The sequence below is a fragment of the Dipodomys merriami genome, unplaced genomic scaffold, assembly GCF_024711535.1.
Source record: "Dipodomys merriami isolate MVZ:Mamm:240054 unplaced genomic scaffold, mDipMer1.0.p SCAF_94, whole genome shotgun sequence".
NCBI lineage: Eukaryota > Metazoa > Chordata > Mammalia > Rodentia > Heteromyidae > Dipodomys > Dipodomys merriami.
Window position 1 is genome coordinate 5,087,039 of NW_027206557.1, and position 22,454 is coordinate 5,109,492.

Sequence of the window (22,454 nt, forward strand, 5' to 3'; positions counted from 1 at the left end):
GAAGTGGTAGAGCCGTAGCCTAGAGCTGAAGAGCTGAGGGACAGTGCCAAGTTCAGAGTTCAGGCCCCACGACCAACAACAACAACAAAAAAGAGTGTCATAGACTTTCCTACTTTGAACTATGATCCTCAGATTTCAGCCTCCTGAGTTGCTAGGATTACAGGTGTCAGCCACCAGTGCCTGGCTATTTATGTTTTCATCAGACCATAATTGTATAAAACTAGAAACTGACAGTGAGAGAAACTACAGAAAATCCTTTAACAAATGGAGACTGAAAAATTCACTTTTGAATAATCACTGTGTCATTGAAGGAATAATGGTAAAAATGAAAAAAATTCTAGAAGAAAAGAATACAAATACAATTTATTAGACCTTTAGAAGATAGTGAAGGCAATGCTGATCAACATAAGTGCAAAAATTCTCAACAAAATAGTTAAAATCAAACTTTAAGAACACAGTAAGATGATCATGCACATAATCAAGCTGGCTTGATTCAAGGAAGATTAGATTGGTTCAGCACACAAACAGTTAAGTGTAATATAGCACATAGACTAATGGGCAAAAAAAAATCACAAGATCAATTCAATAGATGTAGACAATTCCTTGAGAAAATTCAATGTTATGATTAAAATCTTGAGAAAACTAGAACAGAAGGAAACATATACAGTATCATATATATAGTATCTTCTTTTTCTCAAGTTTCCTGAATTTATTTTTTATTTTTATTTTTGTCAGTTGTGGGGCTTGAACTCTGGGCCTGGGGCTATCCTGAGCTCAAGGTGAGCACCCTACCACTTGAGCCACAGCACCACTTCTGGTTTTCTGGTGTTTAATTGGAGATAAAAGTCTCATAGACTTTCTTGCTCGGCTGGCTTTGAACTGAGATCCTCATATCTCAGTCTCCTGAGTAGCCAACGGGGCCCGGCCAGCATTTTATTTTGTTTCTTCTGTAAATCAATTTGAAGTTTTATGCTATAAATGTCATATTATTTATATTATTTATTATACACATTTAGGTGAATTACAATACACTCTCCAAATACATCATCATTTATTTGCATTTCAGTGTTTTTTTTTTTAATCTCATCTGTTCAGACATCCTAGATTTGTTCCTAATGGTCCTGTCCTTTTTAACTTCCTATAAGGTAAATCCAGATTTCTAGAGTGGCTTAATATTCAAAATCTGTGCAGCATCATCCCTTAAGCCAATAGGTGGCAGCCTTTCCATCATCTTTCCTTTGTTCAGCATGAGGCTATACCCAGAAGATGTTTGATATTATTCTTTGTGTGTGTGTGTGTGTGTGTGTGTGTGTGTGTGTGTGTGTGTGTGTGTGTGTGTTGGTTGTGGGGCCTGAATGCTTTCCCTCAGCAATTCAGCTCAAGGCTAGCACTCACCCACTTGAGCCACAGCACCACTTCCGGCTTTTTCTGCTTATGTGGTGCTAGGGAATCGAACCCTGGGCCTCATGTGTGCAGGTAAGCATTCTACCAGGGAACTACCTTCCCAGCCCCACTATTCTTTTAGAATGTACTTCTTAAAAGCAAAATTAACTTTAAATAAAACTGAAATATGAACAGGACTAGCCACTCTGAGAAATTCCTCCTCAGTTCGCCCTTATTATTATTCACTAACATCAATTGGTTGTACAAGGAGGTTTCATTTTAACAAGTCCATTTATATACAAAATACTTATTGATCATAATCATCCCTCTAACATTCTCCCTCCTCCCTTCCTAAACCAGATTCAGCAAGTTGCCTTTTCCCTGTCACACACATATATAAAACTTTTATCTATATTCTCTCTTTCTCCCTTCCTCACATATTTGATTCCTCATATTAATTAAAAAGATAAATGATTGCCGGGTGTCGGTGGCTCGTGCCTATAATCCTAGCTACTTAGAAGGCTGAGATCTGAGGATTGCTGTTCAAAGCCAGCCCAGGCAGGAAAGTCTATGAGATTCTTATTTCCAATAAACCACCAGAAAAGTGAAAGTGGTGCTGTGGCTCAAGTAGTAGAGTCCTAGCCTTTAGCTGAAGAGCTAAGGGACAGTACCCAGGCCCAAAGTTCAAGCCCCATGACACACACACACACATCCACATTCTAGACAAGAAATAGTTCAATGACCTATCATTCCTTTTTGTGAAAGTGCATGTTAATTGTTCAAAGAGGTTCTTCACAGTGAAATTAAAGTTCTTCAGGTAAAGAATGCTCCTAACTCTTATCTTTTCTAGTCCAGACCATCCAATTGTCTGCTCTGCCTACTGCCAAGATGTCCCAGATTGATGTAGGAAATTTTACAAATGTTCATTGGGTCAACTCTCACCTGTATCAAATTTGATGCTAAATAATTCAAGTTTCAATTCTGTCAGAAGTCCCTCTCATTCCCACAATGCATTTATCACTATGTTCACAAAGATTTGACATCATTTCTTTTAAAATAAAATAAAGTAATATTTAAATTTTTCTGGCAAACATTCTGACTATCTTATTTACCATTAAAACCTCCTTCCCAGGCATAGGACTTACTTGGTGTATGTTAATTTCTGAGGAAATTTTGTCATTGTTCTCATCAATATACTTAGTCTCAACAAAAAAGGATATCATGAAGAAAAAAGTTACTAAAGCGCAACAAAGAACTATGTCTACCTAAAATGCATACCATTAAAATTATGCAGACCATATTTTTTCACAACAAAACATTAAAAACTTTTTTTGTAATGTGATTAAGTTACATTCACTAGAATTAGTTTTTCTCATAATTAACATACACTGATTCATTTCTCTTCAGAAATTTTATTCTTCTGTATGGCAGGCTACATTTGGGACATTACACATTTATTATTATTATTATTATTATTATTATTATTATTATTATTATTATTATTATTATATTTTGTGATTGTCCTGGGGCTTGAATTCAGGGCCTGGGTACTTTCCCTGAGATTTTTTACTCAAGGCTAGTGCTCTATCACTTGAGCCATAGCTCCCTTCTGGCTTTTTGGTGGTTAATTGGATAAAGTCTCACAGACTTTCCTGTCTAGGCTGGCTTTAGCCATGATAAACAGCCTTCTGAATAGGTAAGATTTCTGGCATGAGCCACCAGTGCCCAGCTTTTCTTTTCTTCTCTTTTTTTTTTGTCAGTCGTGGGGCTTAAACTCTGGGCCCGGGCCGCTATTCTTCATCTCAAGGCTAGCACTCTACCACTTGAGCTACAGTGTGCCACTTCCAGTTTTCTGGTGATTTATTGGAGATAAGGACTTTCCTGCCCGGGCTGGCTTTGAACCGTGATCCTCAGATCTCAGCCTCCTGAGTAGCTAGGATTATAGACAGGAGCCACTAGCACCTAGCTTCTTTTCTTTTTTTTTTTTAAATGAAAATACATGAACTTAGTAGTACTCAATTGGTAGTTACTTGATAATTCATTTGATGTGAAAATACCAATATAAATCTATATTTTATTTAGAATGATCTGGCTTCTTGATTTTAATTTTATATATATATACTTGATATACATATATATATTTGATGCATATAAAATCACAGTAGTCTTGATTTTAATTTGGTATATATTTATATATAAATATATATATATTTAAATATTATATATAAATATATAATTTATATTTACATATATAATATATAAATTTATATTATATATATAATATATTTAAATATATTTATATAAGTATAAATATATAAATACATTTAAATATTTATTTATATATAAATATATAAATATATTTAAATATTATATATTTATATATCTAAATATATAAACATATATATATATATATATACCAAATTAAAATCAAGACTACTGTGATTTTTGTTGTTGTTGTTGTTTTGTTGGTTGTGGGGCTTGAACTCTGGGTCTGAACTCCTGAGTAGCTAGGATTAGAGGCGTGAGCCATTGGCGCTGGGCTATGATATGTTTTATGTAGTATAATTTATCTATTCTTACATAGAGCCACACTTTAGCTCATTACTTGAAAGAGCGTTGTTTCCTTTCACCCATATAAATTTAAGACTAATTTTCTTGTAGAAAATTGTCTGACAAACTTACTAGAACATGCAAAATCTACAAAGATGTCTTGCTACAAATATGTGGTGGTTTCTGATGACTTTTACAATTTGGTAGGATTAAATTCTTGTATTTTCTTTACTTTATCTAAATCTTTTACAAAATTGTGGAAAGTTTGTTAATGATACCCTAATGTGATTACATTTGCCTACATTGGAATCCAAGTTAAATGTTCTATATCTTGATTATACATTTCAGTTTATTATATACTTCTTGTTCTGGGATTTCCCAAGCTTCAATTGGAGCCTAGTTTTAGAGAGTATCATGAATTCACAAATGTGGGAAATATAGAGTAACTATTGAATATGTCATATAGATTTCACATAATAAGGTGGGGTAGGAGGGAGTGTGTGTGTGATGCTGTGTCTGAGGCTTGAACTCAGGGGCTGGTCTCTGTCCCTGAACTTTTTTGCTCAAAGCTAGTACTCTACCACTTAAGCCACAGCTCCACTTTTGGATTTTTGGGTGGTTAATTGAAAGAGTCTCATGGACTTTCCTGCTGGGATGACTACAAACTGCAAATCTAAGGTATCAGTCTCATGACTAGTGAGGATTACAGGCAAGAGCCACTGCAGTCTGGTTTACATCCATTTTGATTATTATTAGTATTAGAGAAAAATTTGTCAAAGAAGATAAAGATGTCATTAATTTATCCACTACCTTACTTTAAAGTAAAAATAATGTTTCTATTTCCTGGAGTTCATTTCAATAGTATTTTATATGATAAGTGGCACATAGTCATTGGACCTTTATATTCCCCCCTAAAAATATCCTACTCTGGGGCTGGGAAGGTGGCTCAGTGGCAGAGTACTTGCCTTGCATGCATGAGGCCCTGGGTTCGATTCCTCAGTACCACATAAGCAGAAGAAAAAAAAAGAAAGAAAGAAAAATCCTCCTTTGTTCTCACTGTGTGTGTATGCCTAGAGTCCTATATAATTTATCATGTTTTAATGTATTTCAGATCTAGCATCTGCATATGAGAGAAAACATCCTCCATTTCTCTCTGAGCTTCACTTACCTCACTTAACATGATTTGTTCTAGATCCATCCATTTCCTTGCAGATGACATAATATTATACTTTCTAGTATGTAAAATTCCATTGTGTATAGGTACCACATTTTTTAATCCACTCATTTATTGTAGGGTATCTGGGCTGTTTCTATAATTTGGCTATTGTGAATAGTGCAGCAATGAACATGGATGTGCAAATATCATTATGGTATCCCGGCCTGTAATGTTCTAAGTAGATGACTTCCAGTACATTTTAATCCTGGAAAGAATCATTTAATCTGAGAAGCAGGATTATTTTGAATATCAATATTTTGATATGTCAAAATATATTGTGATATCAATTTATCACAATATATTTTGATATCAATATTTTGAATATCAATTTTCTCTGAATATTATATCACAAATACTACACAGAAGACATACTATGCCAGCCAAACTTTCTAACTTAAATTTTTTGTTTCAACTATCCTTCAAGAATGTGCCATCAAATCTTAAACAAATTAGAATGGCAACAGGAAGGTGAAAAGAAGAGATAGTGTTAGGCTGGGTTTTTTTTTTTTTTTTTTTTTTTTTTTTTTTTTTTTTTGCCAGTCCTGGGGCTTGAACTCAGGACCTAGGAACTGTCCTTGAGCTAATTTTTCTCCTGACTAGTGCTCTACTGATTGAGCCACAGCCCCACTTCTGGCTTTACTGTATATGTGGAACTGAGGAATTGAACCCAGGGCTTCATGCATACTAGGCAAGCACTGTACCACTAAACCACATTCCCAGTCCTAGTGTTAAGTATTGAGGAATCAAATTCCTGACTTAGAAGCAAACAATGTTTGAAGTCAATCTCCTCAGAGGGTCAAACACAGCATAGATGACACTAATTTTCATTCAGTCTTCTTCACTCTGTACTTCAATTTGTTATCCATAAATGCCTAGCCTTTTTCCTATTAACATTCACTCTCTTCATCCACCATTCATTTTTTATCCCTCCATTGTTTAATCAATTCTCTTAATCCTTTCATTTCAGAAATACTTTTTTGAATAGGTACAATTAAAACGCAAGAGAATGAAACTACAATGGAATTCTGGAGACCAATTAATTTAAAATAGATGCAAAAGTACTAATTCCAAATATGCTCACAACAATCTCAAAAACATATCATGAATAACTCAGCTTTTATCCAGAAATAACTTTTCAACCTTATTTAAGAGCATAATAACAAAAATAAAATGAGGACTGGGAAGGTGGCTCAGTGGTAGAGCTCTTGCCTTGCATGCATGAGACCCTAGGTTCGATTCCTCAGTACCACATAAGCAAAAAGAAGAAAGCCGGAAGTGGTGCTGTGGCTCAAGTGGTAGAGCGCTAGCCTTGAGCTGAAGAGTTGAGGGACAGTGCCCAGGCCCAGAGTTCAAGCCCCACGACTGGAACAACAACAACAAAAAAGAATAAAAACCAAGTGTTATTTCTACCATTCTTTGAAAAAAAATTGAAGAATTAAGACATAAGGATGGTTCATTTTCATTTCAACAAACCATTTCAACAAACCAATCCAACCAATCAAAGATAAACAAATTCCAAGTGAAGGGATGGAAAAAGATCTTTGATGCAAATTCATCCTTCAAGAAGGCTGGAGAAGTCATTACTATTATCTGATAAAATACACTTCTCACTAAGATCAGTAGAAAGAGACAAAAAAGATTATTACATATTAATAAAGACAATGATCCATAAAGAGAAAAACACAATGGTTAATACTTATGGGCCAAACAATAGAGCATCTAAATACATTAAACAAACACTCTCAGACTTATAGAACATGATAGACCCCCAACACAGTAATAGTGGGAGGCTTTAACACTCCACTCTCACCATAGGACAGGTCAAACTGAAGAGTCTAAGGCTTACAGAGGCACAATGAAGACCTAAGTAACTCCATTACAGACTAGCAACCATCTTGTGAGGTATGGATTATAAAAATAACCACGAGGGGCTGGGAAGGTGGCTCAGTGGTGGAGCACTTGCCTTGCATGCCAGAGGCCCTGGGTTCGATTCCTCAGCACCACATAAGCAAAAAGAAAAAAGCCGGAAGTGGCGCTGTGGCTCAAGTGGTAGAGTGCTAGCCTTGAAGCTGAAGAGCTGAAGGACAGTGCCCAGGCCCAGAGTTCAGGCCCCATGACCGGACCCAAAAAATAAATAAATAAATAAAAATAAATAAATAAAAATAACCATGAGTTTGACCCAGAAATGATATAAAAAGGAAAACAATTCCCAGGCAACTGAGACATAAATAATCCTTGGGCAAGCCACAGGAATTTTCTCCAGATGCATCGACCAAACACTGGGTGACCATGTGGGACACAGTGACCCAGTGGCCAGATGGTACCCGTCAACAACAAGTCAGCATTAATAATAACCAATTATGTATGTGTAGCTTAGTTTGCTTAAAATATTAGCCAATCATGTAACTTCTCATGTAACACTTCCTTAAGGTTGTTTGTTCAATACTATAAAAACTGTACTGATTCTGTGCTCCGGGACTCTTAGCGTCACCGGTTACCGAGAGCACGGAGGACCGATCTGGAGCTTGTAATAAATGACTCTTTTGTAGTTTGTATTAGGTTTTTAAAAAGAGATAGCCGAGTAAGAACAGCAGCACGCACGTGGTATTCAGGTAAGGGGTAGGCTATTCAGTAGACCTGCTGGGACTAGGCAAGGTTGGCACTCCAGTGGCTGGGAAAGGCCTGGGAATGAGAGAGAGCTGGGAAAGAGAGGAAAGAGAGAGGAAAGAGCTAGAAAAGAGCAGAGAGAGAGAGAGCAGAGAGAGCAGAGAGAGCAGAGAGAGAGTAGAGAGAGCTAGAAAAGAGCAGCGAGAGAGTGTCTGGGCCTGCGCTAGGCCTTATCTAGGGTATGGGCGGAGAAAGGTGTGGCCACATTAAATTCAGATGTGACCTCAGAGGATGCAGATGTGACCTCTTCCAGGTGTCCCAGTTGCCTAGGTAACGCAGGTACTGGGTGGAGACTTTGCTGCGAGGAGGGTGGAGTCTGCTCACCATCCAGGAGTGGACCTTACAGTTTGTATTGGTCGTGGTCTCTGGTGGTCTTCCGGGGTCTCGAGTCCAGGTATAACAAAACAAACAAAAGATAAGCAAAGAAGTCTCTGAATTAAATGACTTAATAGACTTAATGGACTTAATAGACTTCTACAAAGTATTTCACCCAACAGCCACACAGTTCACATTCTTCTCAGCAGCCCATGGAACATTCTCTAAAATTGACCATATACTAGGACACACAGCAAGCCTGAACAAATACAAAAGGATCGAAATAAATCCTGGTATCCTATCTGATTACACTGGAGTTAAACTAGCTCTCAATAACAAAACATACTGCAGAAAATACAAATACATGGAGACTGAACAACACACTGCTGAACAACATGTGGGTAACTGAAGAAATAGAGAAAAACAGAAATGACTTAAAATTCAATGAAAATAAAACTACATCATATTGGAACCTCCGAGATATTTCAAAAGCAATGTTGAGAGGAAAGCTCACAGCTTATGTATCCACATAAAGAAAACAGAAACAATGCAAATAAATAATCTCATGATGCATCTAAAGCTGCTAGAAAAACAGGAAAAATCCAAATCTAAAACTGCTAGACAGAGAGAGATAGTAAATATTAGAGTAGGAATTAATGAAATAGAAACTAAAAAACCTATACATAAAGTCATTGAAACAAAAAGCTGGTTCTTTGAAAAAAAAATCAACAAAATTGACATCCCACTAGCTAAATTGATGAAGAGACTCAAATCAATAAAATAAAAGATGCCAAAGGAAACATAACAACAAACCTCCATAAAAAACCAAAAGATTATGAAGAGCTATTTTCAAAACTTATACTCAAATAAGTTGAAAAATCTCACAGAAATGTATAAATTTGTAGAGAAACACAAACTGCCTAAGTTGAATCAAGCAGATATAAACTACTTAAACAGGCCTGTAACACACAATAAGTTGAGGAAGTAATCAGAAGTTTTCCAACAAATAAAAGCCTAAGTGCTGGTGGATCCATGGCTAAATTCTGTAAGACTTTTAAAGTCTTAAAGTATTCCTCAAAATTTTCTGTGAAATAGAAAAAGAAGGGACTGTGAAGGTGGCTCAGTGGTACAGTGCTTGCCTTGCATGCATGAGATCCTGGGTTCAATTCTTCAGCACCACATAAGCAGAAAAAGCAGGAAGTGGTGCTATGGCTCAAGTAGTAGAGCACTAGCCTTGATCTGAAGAGCTGAGGGACAGCGCTCAGGCCCTGAATTTACACCACATGACTACCACCACCACCACCAACAACAACAACAAAAAAGGATTAATTCCAAACTCATTTTATGAAGCCAACATCACATTAATTCCACAAAACCAGATAGAAATTCATAAAAGAAAAAAAAGTATAACTATAGAGCTATAGACCAATCTTTCTGATGAACATAGACACAAAACTTCAGTAAAATACTAGTCAACCAAATCCAGAACTGATTTTAAAAAATCAGATACTATGATCAAGTGGGTTTTATTCCAGAGATACAAGGCTTGTTTAACATACATAAATCAAAAAAGGTAATACATTGCATTAACAGAGCCAAAAACAAGAACAACATGATCATCTCAATGAATACAGAAAAGCCTTCAACAAAATCTAATATCTATTCATGTTAAAAGCTCTGCAGAAAGCCAGGTGCCAGTGGCTCATGCCTGTAATCCTAGCTACTCAGAAGGCTGAGGTCTGAGGATTACCGTTCAAAGCAAGCCCAGGCAGGAAAATCTGTGAGACTCTTATCTCCGATAAACCACTCAGCAAACCAGTGCAGTGGCTCAAATGGTAGAGCATTAGCCTTGAGCTGAAGAGCTGAGAGACAACATTCAGACCCAGATTTCAAACTCCATGACAGAAAAGAAAAAAAAGCTCTGCAGAAGCTAGGACTAGAAGGAACATACCTCAAAATAATGAAAGCTATATATGACAGACCAACAGTCAACATCATACTAACTGGTGAGAAGCTAAAACCATTTCCTCAAAATTCAGGAACAAGGCAAGGATATCCATGCTCTCCACTCCTCTTCAATAGTTCTAGAATTCCTAGCCAGAGCAATAAGGCAAGACGAAGACATACAAAGGGATTCACACAGGGAAAGAAGTCAAACTATCCTTGTTCGCAGATAACAGTATCTTGTATCTAAAGGTCTCAAAATACTCCATCCCCAAACTCTGAGAGCTGTTTGATAACTTTGGCAAATTAGCAGGATACAAAATTAACCCACAGAAATCAGTAGCCTTTCTATATACTAATAATATACAAGCAGAGAGATAAATCAGGACAACAACTCCATTTGCTATAGCATAAAAAAATAAATCTGGGAGTAACTAAGGAAGCAAAAGACTATTGCAGTGAAAACTATAAAAACTTGAATAAAGAAATGAAAGATGACATAAGGAAAAGGAAAGACCTATTTTCAGTAGAATTAACATTGTGAAAATCGTCATACTTTCAAAAGTGATCTAAAAAATTTTTTTTGCCAGTCCTGGGGCTTGAACTCAAGGCCTGGGCACTGTCCCTGAGCTTCTCTGTGCTCAAGGCTAGCACTCTACCACTTGAGCCACAGCATCACTTCTAGCCTTTTCTGTTTATGTGGTACTGAGGAATTGAACCCAGGGTTTCATGCATGCTAAACAAACACTCTACCACTAAGCCACAGTCCCAGTCTGTGATCTAAAAATTTAATGCAATCCCTATCAAAGTCCCAATGAAATCCTTTACTCAGATCAAGAAAACAATCCAAAAATTCATATGGAACAACAAAAGACCTTGAATAGCCAAAGAAATTTAGGCAAATAAAAAAAATGCTAGTGGTATCAAGCTCTACTACAGAAACAGCTTGGTATTAGCACAAAAATAGATCTGAAGATCAATGGAATAGACTAGAAGACTCAGAAATAAAATCACATATTTACATTTATATTTGATACAGTTTGTATTTGATAAGATAGCCAAAGACATACAGTGGAAAAAAGATAGCCTCTTCAATAATTGTTGAGAAAATGGGGCATCCTTATGCAGAAAACTAAAAATGGATCCATTTGTCACCAGGCACTAGTATCAACTTAAAGTTGACCTCAATGTCAGACCTGAAACGTTGAAATCACTACAAGAGGGAGTAGCAGATGCATTAGAATTTATAGCATAAGAAGAAACTTTTAAAAAAAGAGTCCCAAGAGCATAGCAGATAGGAGACAGACTTGACAAATGGGATTGCACCAAAATAAAAAGTTTCTGCACAGCAAAGGACAGATAACAGACTGGGAGAAGATCTTTACCAGCACTACATCAGACAAGGGCTTAAAATCCAAAATACACAAGGAGCTCAAGAAACTAACCCCTCCCAAAACTAACAAACCAATCACTAAATGGGCACAGGAGCTAAGAAGAGACTTCTCCAAGAAGAGATAAAAATGGCAAAGAAGCAGGAAATGTGCAACATCCTTGGCCATAAAGGAAATGCAAAACTAACAACTCTGAGATTACATCTCATTCCAATTAGAGTGGCCAATATCATGAATTTGAGCAACAAATATTGGTGGGGATGAACCCTACTGCATGGTTGGTGGGAATGTAAGATACTACAACCACTCTAGAAGGCAGTTTGGAAGTTCCTCAAAAAACTAAACTCAGATCTTCCCTATGATCCAGCCATACCATTCCTGGGCATGACTCAGAAGGTCACCAGCCAGGATACCATAAAGACACTTGCTCATCCATGTTCATTGCTGTACTATTTACAATAGCCAAGTTTTGGAAACAGCTCAGATGCCCTAAAATAGGTGAGTGGATAAATATAGCCAATAGAAAAAATAATATTATGGCATTTGCAAGGAAATAGATGGACCAAGAACAAGTCATGGTAAGTGAGGCAAACCAAGTTCAGAGAGACCAAGGGTGAATGTTTTCCCTCATCTGTGGAAGCAAGATATAAAATACACTGGGTCATGGTAAGTTATACTGGACTTTACTCATCCACACACAGTGAGATCAAAAAAGGATATTCTTAGGGGAGGAACACAAAGGTGCAATCCCTATGTGCCTCTGATTATATAAAATAATATTTATTGAAATAAACTCCAGGAAATGGAAAGGAGGTTTTCCTGGTTTTTTTCTTGTATTTTTGTTTATCTGTCTTGGGAGGGTAAGGGGGAGAACATAGAAATGGAGGTAAAAAGGGTGAACAAATGCAGCAGTGGCACTTACTAAATACTATGTTGAAAATGGATTATACAACTTATAGGTGGGGATGGGAGGAAAAACTGTGAGAGAGCCAGGGAAAGGGTGACCTTGTCTGAAATTAAATATACTCTAGCTGGCTTATGTAACTGTAATCACTCTATACATTGACTTTATAGTAACAATAAAATATTTACCAAAAAATAAATACTTTCCTTAGAAAAATTAAACGACTAGACAAGGTGGGAGATGAACAATTTTCCAAATCCAAAAGCACATCCATGGGTAAATATGACAAGAATCCTTCCTTAATATGTTGGCAATATTTTAATGACTTACATAAAACAAGATATATAAGATGTGTCTTTATTGTGACTCATAAATAAAGATAACAAGTCAAAAGTAGGTGGAAAGAAATCCAATCCGGAGTGATTTAACACCTGAGATGGCTCAGTCCTCCAAACACAAACAATGAAACTCACTATTGAGCTTCTACCAGTTCTTCCCCAAATTCACATATAAATTCAACATATTGACTTGCCAAAATCAACACTTTTTATGCATTATATTAACAGCCAATTCTAGAATTCTAGACAACATGAGAAAGAAGTCCCACACAATATCTTCAGCAATATTGCAAAAGGGAAATGTGACAGTAAAAATACACGACCATTTATCCAAGAACATTGGTATAGCCATATGAAAAGCATGGTACTCCTTCAAAAGGAAAAAGTATCTTAGGAAATTTTTATCCACAGTGACCAACAGTCAGGAATTTAATTGACTAAAGTAATTGGAAAAAAACAGGATGAATACAAGGTAAAATAAACCATCACTTAATCAAATTTATGCAGAGATTATGGGATTTTTTTTTGTAGGTTCAATAGGAGACCAAAACCAAAACAAACAAACAAAAAAACGATCCTGGAAGTGGTACTGTGGCTCAAGTGGTAGAGAGCTAGCCTTGAGCTGAAGAGCTGAGGGACAGCGCCCAGGCCCAGAGTTCAAGCCCCACGACCAACAACAACAACAACAAAAAAACCAACAACAAACGTCCTAAATAAAGAGAAGGAAAAAAGGAAACAGGCATAGTGGCTTCTGCCTGTAATATAAGCTATTTGGGAGGCAGAGATGGTAAGGAAAATACTTTCAGGCAAAAAATAAGTGAGAACCCCTATTATCCAGCATGTTAGGCACGGTGGCACTTTTTTGATACCCCAGGGAGGTGGAAACCTTTAGATTTTATATCATATACCATAATCACATATTTAAACTCACAAAGGCTTTTTACTTCAAACATGTGTTTAATCTCTGACCACATGCAGAAATTCCTATCTGGCCTAAATAAAATGAGGCAGCCCTTAGGGGCAAAGATACAGAATAGTAGCCCTGCATTGGAGGTCAAGCTGGAGAAGACCTCCATGGCCATTGTGACCTTCCCCTTGTGCTGTGGTAGACAGGGAGGAAGGTGAGCCAGACACTGTAGGAATGTGGTCTTATTGAAGGAGTCAGGCAGGTTCCTGGCTAAGAACACCACAGTGAAACTCCTGAGAGCTAGGGAGCCTAGGAACCCCAGGACATAGTAGAAGGCAGTGAGAGAGCCCTGTTGGATATGATGATCAGGACACCATGTTCAGAGTGTGCATCTGTGTCAATAAAGGGAGGAGAGGTTCCAATCCAGACTCCACAGAGCATGATTTGGATCGGGCAGCAGATGAGGATGATGGAATTAGAAGCCCTTGATACCAGCAACTGTCTCATCCTCCTCCCGGCAACAGTAGCTTTAAAGGCCAGCACCACAGTGACAGTTTTTGACATGAGAGTGGAGACAGCCACAGTAAACACAACTCCAAATGTGGTCTGCCTGAGGATGCAAGTGGTTATGTCAAGATGGCCAATGAAGAGCAAAGAGCAGAGAAAGCAGCAGATGTGGGAGATGAGTAGCATATAGCTAAGGCCCCGGTTATTGGCCTTAACTATGGGAGTGTCTTAGTGCTTCACATAGTGTGAAGACAGTGAGAGTCAGGGCAGTGCCTGCCAGGGCCTTGCCCAAGGAGTCTTCAGAAACCAGGTAAGTCATAGATTTTTGGATGTAGCAGTCATGTTGAGTGTTTGCATACTGATGATCTGGGCACTTCACACCGTGTTCCATATCTGATGAGAAAGGCAAATTGTTTTAGCCTTAGCCTTTGTTTGAACATATGAATGTTTCATATTTATGCCTTTATCTTCTTTTGCAAAATTTATTAAATATTAAATGTAATATTCTCCACAAAGAACTAAACTGAATCATGTACTGTATTCTAATTTGGAAAGTTATCACTTGTAAATAAATGAGAAATAAATTTCAATTTATTTATTTTTTTTTGCTGCTCCTGGGCCTTGAACTTTGGGCCTGGGTGCTGTCCCTAATCTCCTTTTCTTCAAGGCTAGCACTCTACCATTTGAGCTTCAGCACCACTTCTGGCTTTTTCTATGATTAATTGGAGATAAAATTCTCATGGAAGCCGGGTGCTGGTGGCTCACGCCTGTAATCCTAGCTACTCAGGAGGCTGAGATCTGAGGATCGTGGTTCAAAGCCAGCCCGGGCAAGAAAGACCATGAGACTCCTATCTCCAATAAACCACCAGGAAACCGGAAGTGGCGCTGTAGCTCAAGTGGTAGAGCGCTCGCCTTGAGCTGAAGAGCTGAGGGACAGCGCCCAGGCCCAGAGTTCAAGCCCCACGACCGACAAAAAAAAAAAAAATTCTCATGGACTTTCCTGCCTGAGCTGCTTCAAACTGTGATCCTCAGATCTCAGCCTCCTGAGTAGCTAGAATTACAGGCATGAGCCACCAGCACCCAGCTTTCAATTCTTTATATAAGCAGATGAGATATAGTGCACATATGTTATAATATATTGTTTTATATAGGGTAATAATTATATAAAACAAAAGAAAGGCAAATTGTCATTACTCTCAATTTGCTATTTCTCCCTTATCTCCAACACTATTAATGCCCAAAGCTCCTAAGACTAGTTCATCTAATTGTCCTCCTAGGTTGCTCTTGACACCAAGTAGAATTATGTTAATTCATATTAATTTCTAATGAATAAAATCCATTTTCTATATAGTTCACCTAAGCATACTATTATCTCTTCTCATTATGTATATGTAATGAGAGCATTGTTTTTGCACTCATGAAACATTTAAATTATCGGTAGGCCTTCTTAATTTACCTCTATTAATGGTGTTAATTCAATGAATAGTCAATTATTGAAAATTACCCATGAGCTATATAATTTTCTATAGCCTAGAGAAATAATACTTCACATCAGGTAAGTAAGAAATTCCATATACAAAGAGTAGATTTCACCATAAAGTATAGTCAAATTTGGATTCTAATAGAACTTGAAAATGCTAACATTCTATCATTGAGACTTTCTTTTCATGAATAACTTCATCCTACCAATTATTTTAGTAATATCATTATAAGTGCTTCTCTATAATTATTGGTACATTGTTTATAAATATGCACACGATTTTCTCTAAATACTTGAAATACTTAAGACATACTAAATATAATCTTTATGACATTACTTTTGTTTTTTTGTGTTTTTTGGGGCGCTGAACTCCGGGCCTAGGCTCTGTCTGTCAACTCTTCAGCTCAAGGTGAGTGCTCTACCACTTAAGCCACAGTGCCACTTCCACCTTTTTTTTTTTTGTTGTTCTGCTTATGTGTGCTGAGGAATCGAACCCAGGGCCTCATGCATACAAGGCAAGCACTGAGCCACCTTCCCAGCCCTATAACATTACTTTTAAATGATTTGTGAATAAAAATGTTTAGTAATAAAACTATTACTTATTCCACACGAAATCATTTTTATTAGTTAATTTATCTGTATTTTGTAATTACTACTCTTATTTGAAAACAATTTGTATATCTTTTGCTTCAATACATTTTTTATGTTATTAATTTTCTAACAATATGTCACCAGCCAGAATCCCTAAAAATGTATCTATTTTCAGAATTGAAGGTAAAATCATGTGACCTTTGACTCACCCTTAGGTACACTTTTAAAGGTAAAACAATTTCTTCTTCTAGTATTTGTCTTTGTTTATTTATTTATTTATTATTTTTATTTTTTTGTTGGTCATGGGGCCTGAACTCTGGGCCTAGGTGCTGTCCCTCAGCTCTTCAGCTCAAGGCTAGCAGTCTACCACATGAGTCACAGCACCACTTCCAGCTTTTTCTGCTTATGTGGTGCTGAGGAATTGAACCCAAGGCCTCATGCATGCAAGGCAAGCACTCTACCGCTGAGCCACCTTCCCAGCCCCATGTCTTTGTCATTGTTTATTTGTAAACCAGAGGAAGATCTTGAATTTATTATAACTTCTGTAGTTATGGAAACTATTTCTCTTTTCTTGGAAAGCAGTACATTGTGTTACGGCACATAAAGCAAATTTGCTGACAATATAGCACCCTAAAGTATATAACAATTTGGAATACAACATGCAAATTTTGTTTGTTGAAACTGCATTGTGTATTAGGAGATTAAAGTTTTCCACATTAAAGAAAATAGTTTGGGGCTGGGTATGTGGCTTATTGTCTAATATACATAAAGCTCTGGGTTTGATTCCTAAGTACCACATAATCAGAAAAAGCCCAAGCCAGAAGTGGTGCGGTGGCTTAAATGGTAGAACACTAGCCTCGAGCATAGAGAGGCTCAGGGACAGAGCCCAAGCCCTGAGTACAAGCCCCAGTACTGGCCAAAAAAAAAAAAAAAAGTTTGGGTTAATCATTCAATATTGTATAAACTGCTTATAAAGTTCATATGTTAAAATTTTAGTCAACATAAAATTGTATGAAACTGCTTAATTATGTATACAGCATTATGCACTGACATATTACCATGTTTCATTTTTTCTTAAGCATTTTTGTATATTGTTTTCCTGTGACTGTAAGTTTTATCTAAATTTTCAAATGGTTTGATGTACATTTATTATCATATATTTATGTATTTTTCTTTATCTAAGAACCCACTTTGAAAATTTTCTTTTTCATTACTTAAAAATATTACCAATTTTGTTTATGTGATAATCAACATTAGTTTTATTAGTCTGCTCTCTGTATATCTGTTTGCTACATACCTCCTGTCATAGCATTTTCTGTCTTCCCACTATTTTTGTGTTTAATTGGTTCATCATTTTCTAGTTTCACATAAATAATAGACAATACTACAACATACACACACTCATATATATATATAAATATATATACATATATATATATGGTGGCGTATATTTTGAATCTAAAGGTAACTAAGCTTCACCCTATAGTAGTTGATAAGACTGTGATTCTATTATCTTTGTACTTTTTGTGTAATCTTTTCTCTATCCTATAGACTAGAGAATTGGTATAAATGTAGGAATTGTTGTTGGTGTCATGTTTCCATTTGTGTTAGTAGAAAATATACCTAATTATACTATATTCTCTTTTTGTAACATAGATACATATATGTATATTTCCAAATACACATATGAAAAATGGTACACTTTCTTATCAATTAAATGTAACAAAAGAAAAATTAAAACCATACCATGTGTTATGAAATTAAGCCAAATATCAATGAAAAACATCTTTGAAAAGGGAAAGTAGTAATTTGATTATAACATGTCATTGCTTATTATCATAAATTCAAGTATTTTTGAAGTTGTGATTAGGATACAATAATATCTTCAGTATTGGTATACTGTAGCTTTTTTGTTTTATGTTCCAAACATCACATTTCTATTTTTAGTATTTTGATAATACTAACCCTCATTATACTAAGTAGGTATGTGCTATATTCTGCTTCTAATATTAACTGTAGTTTATTCTGCTACTCATCCATCTGCTATAACCCTAACCTTACTGTCTCAAGGTTCAGCATAGTCTCAGAATCTGTGGTATTATCACCAGTGCAAACCTATTGATTTCTCTACATATCATTATTCTAAACACATGGGACTAAATTTAATTCATATCATATTTTACCTCATTTGTTCACATGAACTTTCAGAATAGACAGGCATGTAACCTACTAATTAAGGTTATAATGTATATAAACATGCTGTTCATCACAGACATCTCTGTTTGTTAAACCAAATTTTCTGAGCTCTTGTACCATATAAAGTGCTAGGCACAGGCAGATAAGTTTATAAAAGATATAACTTTTGGATCCTGGCTCAGTGATAGAGTGCTTTGCCTTGCATGCATGAGGCCCTGGGTTCAATTCTTCAGCACCACATAAGCAGAAAAAGCTGGCAGTGGCTCAAATGGTAGAGCACTCGCTTTGAGCTGAAAAGCTGAGGGACAGCACCCAGCCCCATGACCAACAAAAAAATACATATATGTATATACATATATATTTTATTTTATAGATATAATTACATAGAAGGTTATTTTTTGCTTCTCTATAATAGTGAGTGTTAAATCCTCAATGTTAATTAGAAATTGTTGGGAAAAAATAGAAAATGCTTCAAAAGAAGAAATGCTCAATGTGTGTAGAAACCAGAATCAAATTATGTAATCCAAAGGAAAGTGTGTTATTGGTAGGGAAATAAAATTGAATAAACAAACTATTGTCTAAAGGAAGGAAAAATTCATTTTATTCTTCATTAATTTTTTTCATTGCTTGCAGCAAGGGGGTTACACAAAAGAGGGAGAGTATGAATTTACCAGTCTGATTGGCAATCTCATTCTCTGGACCAGGGATGCTATCAAAACAACAGGCAGGCATTTGATCCAGCATTACAACTCTGGATTACAACTCTCCAATTAATCACCAAAAGAGCTGGAAGTGGAATAGCAGTTCAAGTGATAGAGTGCTAGCCTTGAGAAAAATTGCTCAGGGACAGCACCCAGGTGTTGAGTTCAAGATCCAGGATCAGTACATACACACAAAGCATATTTAAATTGACATGTGAATATTTAAATGCAACACTTGAGGGCATTGCCTCAGGATGCAGTTGGGTAGAAAACTCACATGATGATGTTGGTTATTTAATGTTAATTATGTTTATATGATTAGGTCAAACTTACCCCTGGAATTCCTGTGGCCCACTGTATCATGTCCTCAGATGTGGAGAATTGTTGACCAGGGGGAACATGTGGGGAAAGCTGCCCTACTTTCACTCTAAGTCTAAGACCTTCTGGAAAATTAAAAAAGTTGAGAATGTGGTACTCTGTTCTCCTGCAGGAGTGTCAAATTGGATGTTCTTCAGAAAAGGATGCATTTAAAAGACATATCATCTAGTGATGAACTGAGCTCCAATATAAAGATGTAAATCCGAATAATTTATCATCCAGGTTTTTTTTTGGGGGGGGGGAGTCCAGTTGTGGGGCCTGAACTCTGGGCATGGGCGCTGTCCCTCAGCTCTTCAGCTCAAGGCTAGCGCTCTACCACTTGAGCCACAGCACCACTTCCGGCTTTTTTTCTTTTTGCTTATGTGGTGCTGGGGAATCAAACCCAGGGCCTCATGCATGCAAGGCAAGCACTCTACCACTGAGCCACCTTCTCAGCTGCTCCTCCAGGTTTTTTGTTTTTTTGTTTTTGTTTTTGCCAGTCCTGGGGCTTGAACTCAGGGCCTGGGCACTGTCTCTGGTGTTATTTTGCTCAAGGCTAGTACTCTACCACTTGAGCCACAGCACCACTTCTGGCTTTTTCTGTTTATGTGGCACTGAGCAATCGAACCCAGGGCTTCATACATGTGAGGCAAGCACTCTACCCCTAAGCCACATTCCCAGCTCCTCATCCTAGGTTTATAATGTGAGTTTAATATAGATGTCCAGTGAAATAGAAGGAATGAATGCCTATGGAGAAATAAAATATTGTGTTCTAATTTGCCAATTTCAAATGGAAATCCTGAAACTCACCTTATTATAAAGTATGTATGTGGGAGTTAGAGTGAATTTAACTATGGAGTCAAAGTTTTCCATATCTGTTTTTCCCATGATTGTTTCTAGAGCATTTTTCCATCAAATCAGGGAATTCACAGCAAATGTGACTGCAGAATTAATTGTCATCATTCATATAGCTATTGAGCTATATGAACAACTACAACTCTTGGGTTTTTTGCTTTAGAAACTTCCCAGGGGAAATATAACTATTTTCTACAGATAACATTATTTAAGCAGGAAGTATATTTTGTTTGAAATACAAAACATTTATCTTCAATAATATCTAGTTTCATAAATGCAAATGGCATCTTACTTCTGTAACAATTTCTATACCTGTCCAGATTTACCTCCTTAGTAAAGAAACTATTACAAAATGCCTTTTGCCATTGGAGAAAGGATTCTAAACTTATTGTATAACACTGGAACCCCTTAAGAAAGTCACCTTGGCAATAAATGCCATTCAATGAAAGGTCATTACCTGCCAGGGAGAAATCACCATTTTTTTTTCTATTTCCCACTGATTGTATTTGTATTTGTTGAAGAAGAAGCTCATGTAGGCTGTGGGCCAAAGTACATACAACTTGTAAATATTATGACTCTCATCCATTATGGCCCTGTCCAAACGATTCCCAGGCAAGGATGCCAGAGAAGCATTGGGTGGACAGTTTTTCAATTGACAGTCAGGATGTGAGAATGAGCAATAGAAAAATATGAACCAAAACACAGAGAGGTAAGTGTCTTCTGGGTACTTAGAGGGATTGACTGTGTTGATAAAACTTTTGAAAGCCCTTCATGATGGTTTGAAAAAAATGAGAATCCCTTCGAAGGAATCAAGTAGGAAATGTTTCCTTCCAGTGGAGGGATGGCATTGTAAATTTGTGAGCGGGACTTTACTTGTCACTAAACATTTCCTTATTTGAAAAGTTCTAGATGATATGGTATCACTATCAGTGTAGATGATAAAAAACATTTGCTGTTGATAGTTCTCTGGTCCCTTCAAGATATGGATTCAGCTTATGTGAATTGAATGTTGTTGAGATCATTGTCACAAATGCTACACAGACCCTGCTTCTGTCCATTACTTTTCTTAAATTTGACAGAAATTGAATTGAGAGGAGGAAACAGGCTCTTGTCACTCAGGATGGGGTTAAAAATACCAAAGGTAAGCTAAGAGAAAAGGAATTTGGAAGCAAGGTAAGGATGATAACTGATACAGAGCTAAGTCTCAGATCTGAACTGTTTAAAGTGACAGTGTAGTAGTAGAAGAAGTTTCTTTATCCCATATTTCCAATAATTTTACTTGGAATGAGCTTTGAAGCAAGTAGACCATCAAGTTCAGAATACAAGGAAACTGTCCTTTTTATCTCTCCCTCCTATGTTGCAAACATAGTAATGCACCACATCTGTGGATGTACCACTGGTGATTAGACACTTTTTTTGTGTGTCATTTGTGGGGCTTGAACTCTGGGCCTAGGAACTGTCCCTCAGCTCTTCAGCTCAAGGCTAGCACTCTACCACAGCATCATGGTTTTCTGGTGACTTATTGGAGATAAAGAGTCTCGCAGACTTTCCTGCATAGGGTAGCTTTGAACCATGATCCTCAGATCTCAGCCTCCTGAATAGCTAGGATTACAGGTATAAGCCACCGACGCCGGGCCATTATACACTTTTATGTACTGAAATAAAGAGCGTCTTACTTTCAGTCTCTTTAGTGACACAAGATTGGCCTAAGTGGAAACAGGAATTCAGTTCTCATCCTATCCCCTCACCTGTGAAAACTTGTAGAGTTCCAGCAGTGTTGCAATCTAAACAAAAGTTGACCAAGATGTTCCAGTTAGTGCTACTATAGACTTGCTCTCTCCCCTTCAGGTGTAATTAGGTATTTCCTCCTGCCCTGTGAGCAAAAGGGGAGAACTGTCCCAAGTTCCCCATTGACTGTGCCAGACATTATGGACTCATATCCAGAGAGATACATTTGGTAAGAGATGAAGGTCCCTTGGCTGGGAATGTGGCCTAGTGGTAGTGTGCTTGCCTAAGCACGCATGAAGCGCCGGGTTTGATTACTCAGTACCACATACACAGAAAAAGCTGGAAGTGGTGCTGTGACTCAAGTGATAGAGTGCTAGCTTTGAGCTGAAGGGCTCAGGGACAGTGCCCAAGCCTAGAGTTCAAG